Source organism: Notamacropus eugenii, chromosome 1 (genome assembly GCF_028372415.1).
Source record: "Notamacropus eugenii isolate mMacEug1 chromosome 1, mMacEug1.pri_v2, whole genome shotgun sequence".
NCBI lineage: Eukaryota > Metazoa > Chordata > Mammalia > Diprotodontia > Macropodidae > Notamacropus > Notamacropus eugenii.
Window position 1 is genome coordinate 97537027 of NC_092872.1, and position 17499 is coordinate 97554525.

Below are 17499 nucleotides of genomic sequence, written 5' to 3' on the forward strand. Positions count from 1 at the left end.
GGTGTTATTTTCTTCAGCATTTTTTTGGGTCTCCTTTCACAAGCTGTTGACTCACTTTTCATGATTTTCTTGCATCTCTCTCGTTTCTCTTCCCAAGTTGTTCCTCCACCTCTCTTACTTGATTTTCAAAATCCTTTTTGAGCTTTTCCATGGCCTGGGACCATTGCATATTTATTTTGGAGGTTCTGGATGCAGAAGCATTGACTTTTATATCTTCCCCTGATGGTAAACATTATTCTTCCTTCTTGGAAAGGATGGGAGAGAATTCCTGTTCAACAATAGGAAAAGGTTTATTGAAGGAGGTGGCACTTGGGATGAACCTTGAAAAAACCTAGAGATTTCAAGAGTCAGAGCTGGGGAGACCATTCTGAGTATGGGGAATTCCCTAGCATGGAAATGTAAACTAGACTGTTTCTATTCAGGGACCAAGTTATAGAAAATGTTTTGATGGAAAGTAATGTGTAACCAGTCAGGAGAGAGAAGCTGGAGCCAGAATGTGAAAGGCTATCAATGCCAGACAGATGATATTGTATTCTTATCCTGTGAGTGATGGGGAACCTCTGTAGACTGAGTAAAGGAATGACAGGTTAGACTGCCACTTTAGAAACATCAAACAATAGACTGTTAGATCAGGGCAGAATCTTGTAGATTATCTGGTCCAGCTCCCTCATTTGACAGGAGAAAAAATGGGGGTTAGGAAGATTAATTAGCTTAACTAATGTCACACACTAAATTTGGGTCACAAGTCATGATACAGAACCCAGATCCTGACTCTTCATTGAGTGTTCTTTCTGAACAATTAGGGAAAATTATATTTTTATTATTTGTTTCTATTACACACTTCATACCCCCTGGCTTTGTCATCTTCCCTGTCCCTGAGCCATAAAGACCACTGGAACTTTCCAGAAATTAGACTTTCCTATCTGTGTTATCTGCCTGAGAGAATATAAGTTCCTTGAAGGCAAGAAATCTCTTAATAATATCTTTGTATCCCTGGTGTTGAGCACATAACAAATGCATCTTTGCATTCATATATTCATTATATGGTGGCCAATTTTTATGTTGCCCTAAAATAAAAGGCATTAAAAAGACAAAGATGCATTTTTAAATGCTATTATGATTATAGACTATTAATTTCCCCATTTTTCTTCACTTCAGTCCATCTCCCACACAGCTGCCATATTGATCTTCCTAAAGTGCTACCTTAATCATGTCACACCCTACCTCTCCACCACTCAAAAAACTGCAAGGTATTCACAAACTGGTACCTCCCTGTCATTCCGATTTTTTCATTACTCCCCTCCAAATACTCTTACATCCAGCCATAGTGGCATCCATATAGTCCAGCCATGGTGTTCCTCACAAACACTCCAGCTTTCATTCCCTTCCATGCTCTTGTAATGGCTGTCACCAATGCCTACAGTACCCTGCCTCCTCCCTCTTCACTTCTTAGAATTTCTGGTTTCCTTCCTTCAAAATTCAGCTTAAATCTCTCTTTCTGCAACAGGTCCTTCCCAGTCTCCTTTTTCCTTATGTCCCTGCTATTAGAGACACACTTCTGAGATGACCTTTATTTTCATTATATAGATAGATAGAGATATATCCATATCTATATCTATCCATCTCTATCTATCTATCTATCTATCTATCTATCTATCTATCTATCTATCTATCTATCTATCTATCTTGTATCTATATAGGTATTTGACTATATCTGCCCTCCATTCAGGGCTGTTGGGACTGTTTTTGCCTTTGTATGAATACTAAACCCTTAGCACAGTATCTTATCCATAGTAAGCATTTAATAAATACTTCTTAGTTGACTGAAAGCCCAGAAATTTCTTTCCTTCAAACATAATTTCATCTACTGTATGTGTATGTTTTATATCTCTATGTATATATATGTTGGTTTTACTCTTTAGAATGTGATCTCCCTAAAGAGAGAGTTTTATTTTTGAATTTCTATCACCAATTCTATTTGTATCACAGGGCCTAGCACATAAGAAGCACTTAATAGATGCTTATTGTTTGTATGATTGATTGTAGACCATTATTATGCAATAATATACAATAAAAATTACTATACAATAATTTAAAATCAATTAACAATCTTTTACTTGAAAAATGAATTGATGAAATTATTAAAGGAAACAAATTGATGGATTTTAAGGTCCCTTATAACTTTAATCTCCTATATGATTTTTTCCACCCTACCTTAGACATGCCATTTATACTTATATCATTAAAGTATAACTCAGATGCTACCTCCTCAAAAAAGTCCCCCTGGATGCTTCCACATGGAGATTTTTGCCCTTTGCCCTCATCTTTCATAAAATACTTCCTTTAAATACCCATAATACACTTAAATATTCTGTATAATAGTCATTTATGTGTCATATCTCTTTTCTAGATCAGAAAATCAGTGAAGGCAGTGAAGGCAGTGAAGGTAGTGAAGGCATTGTGTCTAACCTGACCTCTCTATACCTCACCACACACACTTAGTTTATCATATACCATACTACTTAATATGTGTTGCATTGAATTCTTATGTTGTTGTGTTTTAGAGTCTTGACTGATTCATCATTTTTGCAGTCATACCATCCAGCCACTGGAGGGCAGCAGAGACAGCATTGTGATTCCTAGCACTCATTTTCAGCTCTTTCTGTACTCTGTTCCTAACTCTGGAAATCATTCTTAGGAAACAGTTTTTCATTCATTCATTTCCTTGGAAAGAAATACCTTGTCATCCTTTAGGCATTCTACTAAAGCCTGAGTGGAATGAAATGTTTTTGTTTTAATACTGAATTCCAATAAAAGAACCATAGAATTTTCAATGGAAAATTTTAACGATTTCTCCCAAATTTGTTTTTGACATGTAGCCCTCCCAAAAACATTAATAATTCACATATGATGTATAACATGCATTCCTGTACACTTCTTAAAATATGTGTTATTGTTTCTAATTTATGTTCTGGATGGAGTATTTGGCCTGGTGTCAGTATCTGAGGCCATACAGTCTAGGACATGTATCTCTGCCATTAATGTAGTAATCTCCAAGATTTTTCAGCACTACATGCCATTTGAATGGGTCAAAAGACCTCAAGTAGCAAGTTATATGACCCTGGGGCTAGCTATAGTTTGCCTCAGTTTCCTCATCTGTAAAAAGGGGGTGATAATAATAGCCCCTACTTCCTAGAGTTGTTAAGATCAAGTGAGATAATATTGTGAAGTGCTTATAAAGCTCAGTGCCTGGCACATAATAGACACTACAGAAATGTTAGCTTGAAGCTGGTTATAAATGCTAGATAATGAAAAAGGAACTTTAATTGAGAAGATCAAGATCAAAGATGAGATAAGGCTACTCCTGAGGGGTGGTTGAATTTATGATGATGATGGAGTAAAGCAGAACTATTCAGAAAAAAATAAATGTTAGCTTTTATTATTATTTTCCTGGAGCAGAGTAGCTTATCTAAATCCAAAGCCTTTCTTTTTCAGGTATGGAAACTGAATCCCACAAATGAAAGAAGCTGAACTAGAACCTGTCTCCTTCTTCCCAGTTTAGAACTTTGCCACAATTAATAATGATGAGGAGGAGGATGATGATGAGGATACATCACATCTGTGTGGTACTTCAAGGTTTGCAAAGCACTTTTCTCACAACAACCCTGGGAACTATGTAGTAAAATTCTATTTTCCCCAATTTGTAGATGAGGAAACTGGACCAAAATATGTTCAACTGACCCTCCCAAAGTCATGCAGGCAGTACGTGAAAAAGCTAGACAGAACATTTAGGTCCCTTGACTATGAGTCCCACACTCTTTCTATCCCACTATGCTCCCTCCCATACATGTATGCCATTTTGAAATTTCATTTTTGGTATAGAGTCTGTCAGCTCTAATTTCTGTTCATTTCCTCTTCATCCTAGGATACGTGCCTTTCTTAAAAAGCAGCAAAATACTCTTCTTTAGCTTGTAATTCAGAAGGCATTACACTAGCTCTGAATAAGGAGATGATCATTTATCATTATTGAATTAGAAGAATTATCCTGCTCACCCCTATGCCAACAGACAGTAAGGTCCTTGAGGACAAGAATAATTTTTTCACCTGATTTCTGTATCTTCAGTACCTAGTACAATGTAGATAGTAAGAACTTAATAAATGTTTATTAGATTGAATTTTTATTGTCTATCACAATTCATTTCTATGCTAATGTTGTTTAAGAACAAATATTTATTTGCACATGTGATACATGTTGTTGTCAGTGAATCATTTTAATGGGTGCCTTGGTGCCTGTGTTTGGACCCCAATTCTAAAATCCCATTTCTCTCTAAAAATCCCATTTCTCTCTAGCTTCAAAACACTGTCCCGGGCAGTTTCTCCCCAGCCCATGGACAGCCTGCCCTAGAAAACCCATCTTTCTTGCTGTTACAGTAGCCAACTGTACCTATAGAATTTGTTAGTTTGAACCAGCTGTGCACTGGCTGAATGTGCCATATACTGAGTCATAAAGATATTTACTAGTCACTCACCTATCATACATATCCTAGACTTAGACATTCATACACTCCCTTATATTTATGATGTCTAACAAGACACTTATGGGGGCAGCCTGTGTATTTCTCAGTCAGTCCTGAACTTAATGATGTTTCAGACCTAAAACCAAAGCACCCTTCCCCCCTCCTCGGGCTATTTCCTGATGAACTCTGGGTACAAACCTGCATAGCACATATTAAAAATGCATGCTCCTTTAAGAACTAACTACTCCTGGCAGAAGGAGCTTCGCTTTAGAGCAGGAGACATAGTATTTGCTGCTCTTTAGAAGGAGACACCTGTGCCCAGAGCAACATGGAGGTTGGCAAAGTAGGCAGTGAAATGACCTTCAAAACTCCTCAAAACCAGCAGCTGTTTGCTGCCATGGCTGACACCTTTCTGGAACATATGTGTCGTCTGGACATCGACTCAGAGCCCATCATGGCCCGAAACACTGGTATCATCTGCACCATTGGCCCAGCCTCCCAATCTGTGGACAAGTTAAAAGAGATGATTCACGCTGGAATGAATGTGGCTTGTCTAAACTTCTCCCATGGAACTCATGAGTATCATGCTGAAACCATCAAAAATGTTCGAACAGCCACAGAGAGCTTTGCTTCTAGCCCTGTCCATTACTGACCTATTGCTATAGCCTTGGACACCAAAGGACCAGAGATCCGAACTGGATTCATCAAGGGCAGCAGCACAGCCAAAGTAGAGCTAAAGAGGGGTAATACTCTGAAAGTCACCTTGGATGAAGCCTACGTGGAGAAATGTGATGAAAATGTCCTGTGGTTAGACTACAAAAACATTTGCAAGGTGGTGGATGTTGGTAGCAAAGTCTTTGTGGATGATGGGCTCATTTCTCTTCTTGTGAAGGAGAAAGGTGCCAATTTCCTTATCACTGAGGTGGAGAATGGAGGCATGCTGGGCTGCAAGAAGGGTGTCAACCTTCCTGGGGCAGCTGTCGACTTGCCTGCTGTGTCTCAGAAGGATATCCAAGATCTTCACTTTGGATTAGAGCAAGGGGTGGATATGGTGTTTGCATCTTTCATCCGAAAGGCAGATGATGTCCATGCAGTCAGAAAGGTCCTGGGAGAGAAAGGCAAAAACATCAAGATCATCAGCAAGATTGAAAACCATGAAGGAGTCCGAAGATTTGATGAGATCCTGGAAGCCAATGAGGACATCATGGTTGCTCGGGGGGACCTAGGTATTGAGATCCCTGCAGAAAAGGTCTTTGTTGCTCAGAAGATGATGATTGGAAGGTGTAATAGAGCTGGGAAACCTGTTATTTGTGCCACTCAGATGCTCGAGAGCATGATTAAGAAGCCACGCCCCACGCAGGCTGAAGACAGTGATGTAGCCAATGCTGTCCTGGATGGAGCTGATTGTATCATGCTATCTGGGGAGACTGCCAAAGGGGACTATCCAGTAGAAGCTATGCGGATGCAACACTTGATTGCCCGAGAGACAGAGGCCACCATCTTTCACACGCAGTTGTTTGAGGAGCTTCGCCGCCTGGCCCCCGTAACCAAGGATCCCACTGAAGCTGATGCCGTGGGTGCCGTAGATGCTTCCTTCAAGTGTTGCAGTGGGGCCATTATCGTTCTCACCAAGTCTGGAAGGTCTGCTTATCAGGTAGCTAGGTACCGTCCTCGGGCCCCCATCATAGCTGTTACTCGTTCTGCTCAGGCTGCACGTCAAGCTCATCTCCACCGGGGCGTCTTTCCTGTGCAGTGCAAGGACCCTGTTCATGAGTCATGGGCTGAAGATGTGGACCTCAGGGTTAACCTTGCCATGGAAGTTGGCAAAGCTCGTGGCTTTTTCAAGAAAGATGATGTGGTCATTGTACTGAATGGTTGGCGCCCAGGTCGAGGTTTCACCAACACTATGCGTGTGCTGCCAGTTCCATAAAAGGGCATTTGAAGACCTTCTTGTGGGTGACTTCAGCACCCTCCCTTCCCTTCCCCTGCCTGCATCCATTAGATCTGCAGCTATTATTGGTGTTGTCCATTCCTAGCTATTAGAGGCTTTATACTGCTAAAACATCCCCCCCCCCCCAAAAAAGATTAAAGTCTCTTCTTAAAGAAACTTTGCTTTTCCTCCCTACTTAGAGACATCAGTATCAATTTAGCACACCCTTGGTGGTGTGTAAAGCTAGAGCAGCTGTGGCTTAGCTTGGGGTACTGCAAATCATCTTTGACGTAGGGGATTAAAAAGTAACATGTATCAGTATTGTGTTTTAAATTGATCCAGATATCCTTCATGCACACACAAGTAGGCACTAGCCACAGTCCCTCTAAGTACAAGTCCTCAATGTATGTGGGCCTCTACATCTTTCCTGACCAGAGGAACCACCCTCCCTTTCCCCGCCTCCATCCTGTAAATGAAAGTGTCTTTGTTTCACACACTTATTAAGTTAAAAATTAAATATAAGCTGAATCCAGCTGCTGAAAACCAATACATTTTAGTGAATAAGCAATGGTGTCCTCTGGTAAGGCACTCTTATCTTGGGGGGAAGAAGAAGCTTCCAGTCATAAGCCAGTTTTTTCCCTCCATTTGGAGGAGGGAGCCTAGGACGGAAAGGAAATTCTTCACAGAATAGTCCCCACTGTCCCAAGCAGCAGTCCTTACTTACACTCCTTGCCCCTCAGCCTTCTCACATTGTGAGTGTCTGTGTTCCTCCAATATTTCTCTTCTATTTTCAATCTGGAACAAACCCACACTCGTATTGTACTGTATTTGGCTGTAGAGTACATCATTTGTCAATAAACACAAGCTGAAGCAAAAAAAACAAAAACAAAAACAAAAAAAACTAACTATTCCTTACCCACTCCCTAATCGCACCCTAAATCTCCTAGTTAGCATATTTGCCATGTTTTACTATAGAATTCTATATAAATTTTACTTGTATCCCTTTCAAATTGCAGGTTCCCCAAGAGCTCTTGCCTGCTGAAAAGCATAACGATAAATCTTTATCACCTTGACTTCAAGAATGCTTGAGTCTGAATTCATTCCAGACAGTCCTCCCCTGTACTCCTGTCTTTGGGAGGTCTCAGAATCCTCCCACCCCTTTTTTCCAGCCCTTATCAGTTTCACTCATGTCTGACGCTCTTGACAAAAACAATGGAGTGGTTTGGCATTTCCTTCTCCAGTTCATTTTCCAGATGAGAAAACTGAGGCAAATACAGTTAGCCAGCTTGCCCAAGGTCACATGGCCAGTAAGTATCTGAGGCCATACAGTCTAGGAAATGTTTCTCTGCTATTAATGTAGTAACCTCCAAGATATGTCAGCACTACATGCCATTTAAGTGGGTCAAAAGACCTCAAGGATTGTTCAGTGCCTCTTAAACTGTCTTTATGTATTTTATGTATTCCATAGAATTGTTTTAAAATAAATTTATTTATGATTTACTATCAGTAAATGCTTGATCTATGTACATATTTTATAAATGTATATATTTGAGGTCATGTAAAAATTTCTGGGGTGAAAAGGAGTCACAAGGGGAAAAGTTTAAGAAGCCCTTTAGATCACTTATTCCTACTTCACAGCCCCCTTTTTTGGAAGTTAGGTGAAGCAGTAGATAAAGTGTAAGGCCTGTTGAGTTCAAATCTGGTCTCACACATTTACTAGTTATGTGACCCTGGGCAAGTCACTTAACCCTGTTTGCCTCAGTTTCCAGTTCTATAAAATGAGATGGAAATGGCAAGCCACTCCAGTATCTTTGCCCAGAAAACTCAGAGTCAGACATGACTGAAAAGGACTGAACAATGAAATAATATATGCCAGCAACAGTTCTAAGCACTGGGGAGGCAAAGAAAAGCAAAAAAAAAACAAAATTGCCCTTAAGGAGCTCATATTCTAATGTTTTTAGAATTGAATTCATGAGAAGGACCTGGAAGCTCAGTTTCACAACAATTTCATGAAGACTGTACTGAATGAAATGAATGCTAATGGCTTGAAGGAGTTGCACACTTTGCAAAGTGACCCCATGATGATACACAAAGTCTAACCTTTTGGCAGAGTGTCTGATTCACTGGATCACAGGATCATTTTAGAGATGCAAGAAAAATAATTCAGACCAGTTCACTATGGAAATAATATTCCATCCATTGGAACAGAGTATTGTACATGACTGAAGATTTTCTACCACAGGAAGAGGAAAAAGAAATCAGAATGGTAGAAAGCAATAGTGACACCGGGAAAGAAACTTCAGGCGCCCATGACAAACTTTAAGGGAAAACTTTGGTTAAGGACTTTGTGTTGCCATTTTTTGGAAGGAATGTCCGTTGCCCTCACTAGATGGGCAAACTGAGATGAAACCGTGAAGGGAGCTTGTCTCAAGTGACTTTTTAAAGCAGGGGCACTAATTTGCTTTTGTGTCTTCATCCTCACTGATATCTCTCTCATTGTCCTTCCTTTCCAGATTTTCAGTTAAACCAGGAGGGATTAAGTACCTTGTCAGTCTGCCACTAAGTCCTTGAGTGATATTAAACAAGTCAGCTTCTCTCTTTGGAGCTCTTTTCCTCATCTGGAGAATAAAGATTAGATTAAATTATCACTAAGCTGCTTCCAGCAATAATGTCCCATAAGTACACCATTCCAGGTTATTCCCAGTATTTTATTAGGTGCTGAGAAGACTATTAAAAAAAACTGACATGTACAATACCATCCCCAGAACCACATGATTGGGAGGGTACTAGTCCTACATGCTTTGCTCTTGGTCTATAGTTTGTTTTGTTTTCTTAGTCTGTTTTTTGCTGCATCCCTTATTGCTTCTCTCATTTTGTACCATTCTAAAGCCAGGACACAATGTTTTAGTAGCTGTGGTACAGAAGAAAGTACACTGGGTATTGAGACCAAAGAGCTCCATTTGAATCAAGTCAACAAGCCAACAAGCCTTTATTAAGTGATTACTATGTGCCTGGACTGTGCTAAACTCTGCAAAATACAAATACGAGAAGAAACCAAAACAGTCCCTGTCCTAGACGAATTTATATTGTAATGGGGAAAGACATATAAAAAGAAAGCTGAAAATCAGGAGGAGATAGTCTATGGGAAAGTTACCTTTCTGAAGCTGTTACCTTCCATTTGCTCTGTTTTATCTCTTACATTCTGATTTGTCTATGTAGAGTGTAAGCACCTTGTAGGCAGGAACTGTTTTAGTTTTTGCTTTTGCTTAATATTACCAGTGCTTAGCCTCAATGTCTGGCTTTTATAAGTGCTTGTGAATTGATTGATTAGCTGATTAATTAAATAGTTAGTTGCCCAGGACTATATAGCTGGTATATAGCAAGGGCAGGAGAATCAAACCCAGGCCTTTCTGACTCTGTCCTTCTATTTCCTAAGCCATGCTACCTTTCTTATAAACCTTGAGGTTGTAAAATCTTTGTTGTTCAGTCATGTCTGGCTCTTCTAGACCCCATCTGAGGTTTTCTTGGCAAAGAAACTTGAGTGGTTTGCCATTTTTCCTCCAGTTCATTTTACACATGAGGAAACTGAGGCAAACAGAGTTAAGTGACTTGTCCAGGGACACATAGCTAATAAGTTCTGAGGGCACATTTGAATTCAGGTCTTCCAGTGCTCTATTCACAGTACAATCTAGCTGCCCTGAAAAATTTAAAACCCTCTATATACTAGTCATTTTAAAATATGGCTTCAATCAAATTTGCATGACTATTTAACAATTTTGATCATAAAACTATGCTAACATTTTAAAATGAAATTTGGTATCTCACCAACAGCATTTGTCTATGGAAAATGAATCATCAGTCCCACAAGCTCTGAATAGTCATTGTATCAGAAAGAAAAATCAGAAGGAAAACGTCTGGATATATCACAATATTTAGACAGCTTTGTATTTCTTGTGTAATTCTGCTGCAGTTTATTAAGAAGCGAGCAAGGGAGGAAGGGAAATTCTTGTGTCCAGCTTGTTTTCCTGCAGAAACTTCCATGGAAGGTTGCCAAGGAGCAGATTTGAGCAATGTGGCTTTCTAACCATGCCAGAGTATTGTAAGAGCAGATGGGACTGGAGAGTTTTTTAGAGAGACGGAAAGAAATCTTATCAAAACAAAAGACACTAAGCAAAGAAATAAATTGTTCCAATCCATCTGCAGCTACTAACCAGATTCTATCTTTCGGCCACTTCACGTCTGTGGTGTCAGTTTTTTTTTGACTGCGTGAAAATATACCTTCTATTCCTTGGGCTTCTTTTCACTGAACCTTAAGGGAAGGTGTCATTTTCTCAGAAAAAGGGAAGGCAAAAAATCATCTCCCCTAGGGGTGTCACTTTGACATTTTTGTGGGTTTTTTTACAGAAGCAAATAGTACTTTCAAGCTATAATTCCTCCTAATATCCAACTTCACCTGGGATCACAATTTAAGAAAAGATAGTAAACCCTCTTTGTACAAGAACTAAAGATAAACAAATGGAGAGTTTTGTGTTTTCTATTTATCCTTTATCGGGTGGTTTCACATCTTTTACTCATATGCTAAAGTATCTGAAAATGTTTTAAAGTAAACACTCTGAGATAAATACTATTTTTTCCTAATTCATAGAGGAAGAAGCATAGGTTAAGAGACTGAGAGTTTATAAGGGTTTAACTAAAAATCCAGGGGCGGCAGCTAGGTGATTCAGTGGATAGAGTGCTGGGCCTGAAATCAGGAAAACCTGAGTTCAAATCCAGTCTTAGACACATACTCGCTATGTGACCCTGGGTAAGTCACTTAACCTCTGTTTGCCTGAATTCTCTGGAAAAGGAAATGGCAAACTACTCTGGTATCCTTGCAAAGAAAATCCCATGGACAGTATTGCTGTACTATGAGTCCACAGGATCATGACGAGTTGGATGCAACTGAATGACTGAAGAAAGGCCAAAGGAAAGAGAAAATCATGTGCTTTTCTCTATTTACCCAATCTTGCTTTCTTCTTTTATAACAACAACAATTACTAAATACCCTAGGTACCGAGTACTTTTCTAAGAATGACAAATTGGGGAGGAAAGGAATGAACCTGTAAATCATCAGTGTAAGGAATTTCTTTGGTATTGAGAACTCCTAGAGCAGAAACTCCCTCCAACAATACAAGTTTGCAACTATCTACAACTTATCAGTGACTTCTAGTCTAAGAGAGGTACTGGTGGCACTAAGATGTTAAGTGTGTTTTTGTCATCACACCTGGTATAAACAGGACTTAAATTCAAGTCTTGAAACCTAGTTTGGCCTTCTATCCATCATGCTGGTGTTGATAGGGCATGGAAATACCAACATTAAATATAACATGGACCCTCTCCTCCCAGAGCTCAGAGGATCTGATGCCTATATAAATAGCTCCAAATGATACCGTTAAGTGCATTAAAAGAGGACTTGCAAGTAGAGTGTTCTACAAGGTCCCAGAGGGAAGGGTGTTTACTTTCTATAATTCATAAAATTAGAGCTGAGAGGGACCTCAGGCATGTCATCTTGTTTAATCCTCTCATTCTACAGATGAGGAAACTGAGACCCAGAAAAGTTAGGTGACTTATCCAAGGTCATATAGGCGAGTGGCAGAGCAGGGGATCCAAATTCAGTTCCTATGACTCCAAATACAAGTTAGATCCTACAGATAATAAATGGCAGAGCTGGGTTTTCTGAATTTGAATTTAATGCTCTTTCCAATGAAAAATGCTCAAAGCTTTCACTAAAAACTTGGCATTTGAGCTAGGCTTCAAGAGATACATTGGAATTAAAAAGCATAAAGTGAGAAGAGTGGACACTGCAGGAATAGAGAACAGAAGGGATTCAGAAATAGATTCTTCACTAAAGTTGTAGTTGTTATAGCACAGGCTCTAGGGCTATTATCCCAGACCTCTGTTTGTACTGGGAGGCTCTGTCCTCAGAGGTCATATAGCTACCTCTTTCCTGAGGGCCTGGGAGTTGGTTTTATAGCACTTGTTCATAAGCCCTCACCAGTGTGTTCCTCTCCATAGTTATGGGTGGTTACCAATCAGTCAGCCAGAATTAGTTTTTAGTTAGGAGCTCTTGTCATTTTTGTTGCATTTGTCCTTCATTCTTGAAGAGGACCGTGACATCAGAGAAATGATGATTTACAGTTGGCTTTGATTTGAGTGAGGGAGGACTGTGCAAGGTCACCAGTCTCACTTTCTCCTTCAGAGTCTGGGTCCAGTGGCCAGATATTCATCAGGATGACTGGAGTTGGCCCATGGGAGACCCTGGCCCTTTAAAGCTAAGATCTTTTAGGGTTCTCACTTTGAGTGAGGTAAAGCATGTTCAGTTAATATTCCTTTTTAAGAACTGAGTCAAGGGACAGCCACTTTAATAATTAAAAAAAAACTGGGAGGGGAAGATCCTCAGGGTTGCTGGCCAAAAGGAAACAATTTATATTCGCTCTGAGACAGGAGGACCCAGAACATAGCCATTAAGTAGTGCTTCAGCAGGGACCTGTTATTGTCCAATCTGTGAATTCCAGAGTGAATTGGGTTTAAGGTTTGGTCTTTGAGAAAGAAATCTTGCCAGTAAAACCCAAGTGAACTAGGCAGCTTTCAGACATAGAAATTTACCTTCCTTTGGAGAGGAGAGAGAATAGTGAGTATTAATTAAAGTAGAATAGTGAAAACAGTTGGTAGAAAACATTCTCTCAAAAGTACTTAGAGAGTCCAATGGAAAGAGGACCCAGTTTATAGAACTAATGTAGCAGAGAGTCATATCTGCTACTTAGTAGAAGATCTTTTCTCTCTTCATGGAGTACTCACAAAATTCTCCTTATATATGGTGCTGCTTTCTTCTGGGTTCCTTGCAGAGTCCTAAAGCTGCCTTTCCTCAATGTGTCCAGTTTGTCCCTGGTTTCTGAGGCAAAAACTGCTAGCAGTTACTCAGCAATAGTTGGTTGATGAGAAATCTAAGTCCTCTGGATCTTTCAAGGTACCCAAGGTGGTCTTCTGGTCAAAGGAAGGGAAGAATGTAGAAGCTCTTCTCTTTTTTCCCTCCTCTCCAAATGATTTCCTCTCATGGACTTGCCTAGAACTGTTTTCTGATACCTTGGCACCAGAATACTGGACAACAAGAATAATCCATACTAGTATGTTATTTTAATCCCAACATACAATGACTGGACATATTTTCCTCCCTTCCCTACTTAATTAATTAGATTGTGCATGCTTAGTTAAGTGCTTTTAATTGACTAATTCAGAAAAGGTGGTCTCAGCCTTATGTACATCTCATTTATACCTCATATACATTCAATCTGAAATCAGGACCCTCTATAATTATTGAGGTAAGGGTATAGAACACCTACCAAAAATTTATCTTACACAATTTTTCCATTCACTAATGGATAGCATAGTACATGCTGACAGTAATAAGATCAAAATGTTACTGGAAGTCTAGTTATAGCTTCTAGCAAATATGTACAGATTCTGGAGTATTATTGTTTTAAGGGTATTATATTATTTGGGATATACATTATAAATATAAGTGTAGTTATTATGATATTGCTATAATAATAATGGTATTCTATTGGTAAATAATGGTTTAACTCAGACTTTGCAGACCCTAACTGTAGTTATCTAGCTGTCTGGTGTTGCAGAGTCTGCCTCTACATCCATTCAAATATCTCCTGTATTACATAGGAATAAGAAGGAGTCTTACCTTGTGATAAACACTCAGTTTGTCTACAATCCAATATCTTGTAAGCCCCTGGACTTCACACCGGAGGTTGAACTTCCCAACTCTGTTTGCTTCAACAAAATACTTCATTAAGTACCTATTCTGTGCAAGAAACTAGGAATATAAAGACTTGTTTAGAAAACACATCAAAGAGCCTGCCCTCAGTGAGATTACATTTTAATGGATTGATATGGAATATACAGAGATCAGTATAAGGCAGGGAGAAAGGGGGGCAAATGAACAATCAAAACATTTTAGGGAAATTTGAAGGGGATATGAACACTTCAAACTTGGGGTGATAGAGGTGAGTGAAGGCTTCCTGGGGGAGTGATACCTAATCTGAACCTCAAAGGAGAAAGATTTGGAAACTTAAAAATGAGGGAAGAATGCATTCTAGGCTTAATAGATGGCCCTAACAATTGTACAGAGAGAGAGACACAGACAGAGGGAGACAGACAGAGAGAGAGACAGAGATAGAGATAGAAAGACAGAGACAGACAGAGACAGAGAGACAGAACATCAGCATTCAGGAACTAATTAATAGTTCTATTTGTGGAATGAATGAATGAATAACCATTTTTAAGGGCTTACTAAGCCCTGCGAATTAAAAGAATGTATAAGGTGAAATGGAATAATGAAAATAAGGACAGAAAGGCAGGTTTTAGCCAGTTTGTGGAGGGTCTTTCATTCCAGACTAAGAAGTAAATATTTTATCCTAGCAGTAATAAACGATCACTGAAAATGGTTAAGCAAGGGTGATATGGTCGGTCTTGTGTCTTAGCAGACAGTTTTAGTAGCTGTGTAAAGGAAGCACCAGAGAAAGGAGACAATGACCGATTAGGATGTCATCACAACTACTCAGGCAAGTTGTGACCAAAGCCTGAAGTGAAGTAGCAGAAGTGGGAGAGGAGGGAAGGGGAAGGAGCCAAAAGATGTCATGGAGCTTGAATTAACAAGGCTTAGAACCATGTGATGGGGGTGGGATGGGGTGGTTAGGATAAGGGAGAGGGTAGAATTGTTGCTTTATTATGTCATTTTTAAGTCTTGTCCAACTCTTTGTGATTCCATTTGGAGTTTTCTTGGCAAAGATATTGGAGTGGTTTGCCATTTCTTTCTCCAGCTCAGAAAACTGAGGCAAATGGGGTTAAGTGATTTGCCTGGGGTCACACAGCTAGGAAGCATCTGAGGCTGTATTTGAACTCAGATCTTTCTGACTCCTGGCCCAGCATTCTATCCATTGCACCATCATTCAGAAGACTGGAGTTCAAATCCAGCCTCAAACACTTACTAGCTGTGTGACCCCAGTCAAATCACTTAACCCTGTTTGCCTCAGTTTCCTGAGCTGGAGAAGGAAATAGCAAACCACTCCAGTATCTTTGCCCAGAAAACCCCAAATGGATCACAAAGAATCAGACACAACTGAACAATACAACTAATATAGATTAGAAAATTGTCTTCATAAAAAAGATCATCGAACCCATAAAAACATTGGGAGAACATAAAGAAGGAAGAGTGCTCAGAACTGAGCTTTGGAGGATATCTCCTCTCAAGGAGTAGAAAGAAGGAAATGAACTAGTGAAAGAGACTGAAAAGGAGAGGTCAGAGAGGTAGAAGCCAAACCAGGAGAAAACTGTGTCCTGAAAAATGAAAGAGGAGGGGCAGCTAAGGGGCACAGTGGACAAAGCACCAGTTCTGAAGTCAAAAGGATCTGAGGTCAAATGTGGCCTCAGATGGTTATTAGCTGTGTGACCCTGGGCAAGTCACTTAACCTTAATTGTGGGGGGGAGGTAGGGGAGAAAGAAAGCAGAAGAGTGTTCTATTGGAAACCATATTGCAAAGGGCTGCGAAATCAACTGGTTGTAAGGAAGTGGGAGAAGTGAATGTAATCTATTCTTTCTAGAAATTTAGCAATGGAAGGAAGGAAAAATCTAGCATAGGGGTGGGGAACCTGTGGCCTCGAGACCACATGTGGCCTTCTAGTCCTTCAAGTGCAACCTTTTAATTGAATCCAAATTTCGCTGAATTCTTTTGGAATTTGTTCTTTGAAGTCTGGATTCACTCAGAGGGCCATACTTGAAGCCCTAGAGGGCCACATGTGACCTTGAGGACACAGGTTCCCCACCCCTGATCTAGCGCAATAGTTTGAAAAGTTGGCAGGGTCAAGGGAATATGGTTTAAAACTCAGGGAGATATGAGTATGTTTGTAGGTAACAGCAGAGCAGGGAACATTAGATTGGAAAGTCTGGGAGAAGAGGGAGAGGAGAGAGAAAAGGAAAGGGGAAAAAGAGAGAAAGAAGGAGGAGAGAGAGGAGTAGAGAGTGATAAAATGAGAATGAGTTTAAAGACACAACTGGAGGACTTGGCCTTGCCAAGGAGGACTCTGTCATGCTCTGAGACTTGCAGGAAAATAAAAAGATTGGGTGAAAAAGCTATGTAGATATTTTGTGTTGTGAGGAGGTGGCATTAGGAATCTCCCAATAGACTCAATCTTTTCAGCAAAGTACTAGAAAAGACCATGAAGGAAAGTGAGAGGAGGGGAAAGGAATTGAGTTGGGGGCTTGAGAAGAGAAAAAGTCTGGAACAGGTACTGAGGGAAAGATGACAGGCATTCAATTAACAATGAATTTTTAAAATGCCATGCCTCAGTGAGGGTCCACTTGAGGTCAAACAACACGTAGGGGACCTAGTCAGCAGTTTCGTGATGTCTTTCTGCATGGACAGAGAAGGCAGATGTTGAAGGTGGAAGGGTTAGAAAAGTGTGAACAGCAGGTGAATACATGGCAAGAGAATCAAGATTACAGGACAGTCCTTTGTTGAACTGGTTCATTATAAGGTCAAGACTGTGAAGGAGAGGAAAGTAAGGTTAAATGAAAACTGATTGATTGGTAAAAGAAGGAGGAACTGAGGACCTAGAGGTTGCAGTAAGGGAGAAAAGTCAGTTTAGGAGTGAGTCAGTCAATAGAAGAAAAGGAAATTTCAGAATGAAATTTCAGAACACAAAATTTTAGATGCAGAATTGTTTTGAAGGATGATAAAGTCTATGGTGTGACTACCATAAATTATACACATGTATTTTCCTCTCACATTTTCTTTCTCCTTTTATACCTCCTCCAAACAGTTATCTGACACTCTGGACATGTCTAGGAAAAATTTTTAAAAGCTGGAATAAATAACTTTCACTCTATTACTTTCTTTTCCTTAGCAAAGTACGCCACCACTGCTACTTTTCTGTCATGCATATTAAATAGTCACATGGCAAAGGGGTGAACTCACAGTTCCTGATTGTTGGAGATCTTTTTCTC

At 39.8% G+C, this 17499-nt stretch overlaps 1 long non-coding RNA gene and 1 pseudogene across 6 annotated transcripts in view; both read left to right on the forward strand.

Annotated features, from left to right (window-relative positions):
- The window catches only part of LOC140505031 (uncharacterized), a 115731-nt gene extending 111556 nt beyond the window's left edge, over positions 1–4175 (forward strand). For all 6 annotated transcript variants that reach the window (XR_011967321.1, XR_011967322.1, XR_011967326.1 and 3 more), the window contains 2 exons: positions 3496–3636; positions 3926–4175. This is a non-coding gene — a long non-coding RNA (uncharacterized lncRNA). The remainder of the gene's footprint in view (positions 1–3495; positions 3637–3925) is intronic.
- Positions 4176–4772: 597 nt separating this feature from the next.
- On the forward strand, positions 4773–6607 carry LOC140505041 (pyruvate kinase PKM pseudogene; annotated as a pseudogene).
- Positions 6608–17499: the final 10892 nt, after the last annotated feature.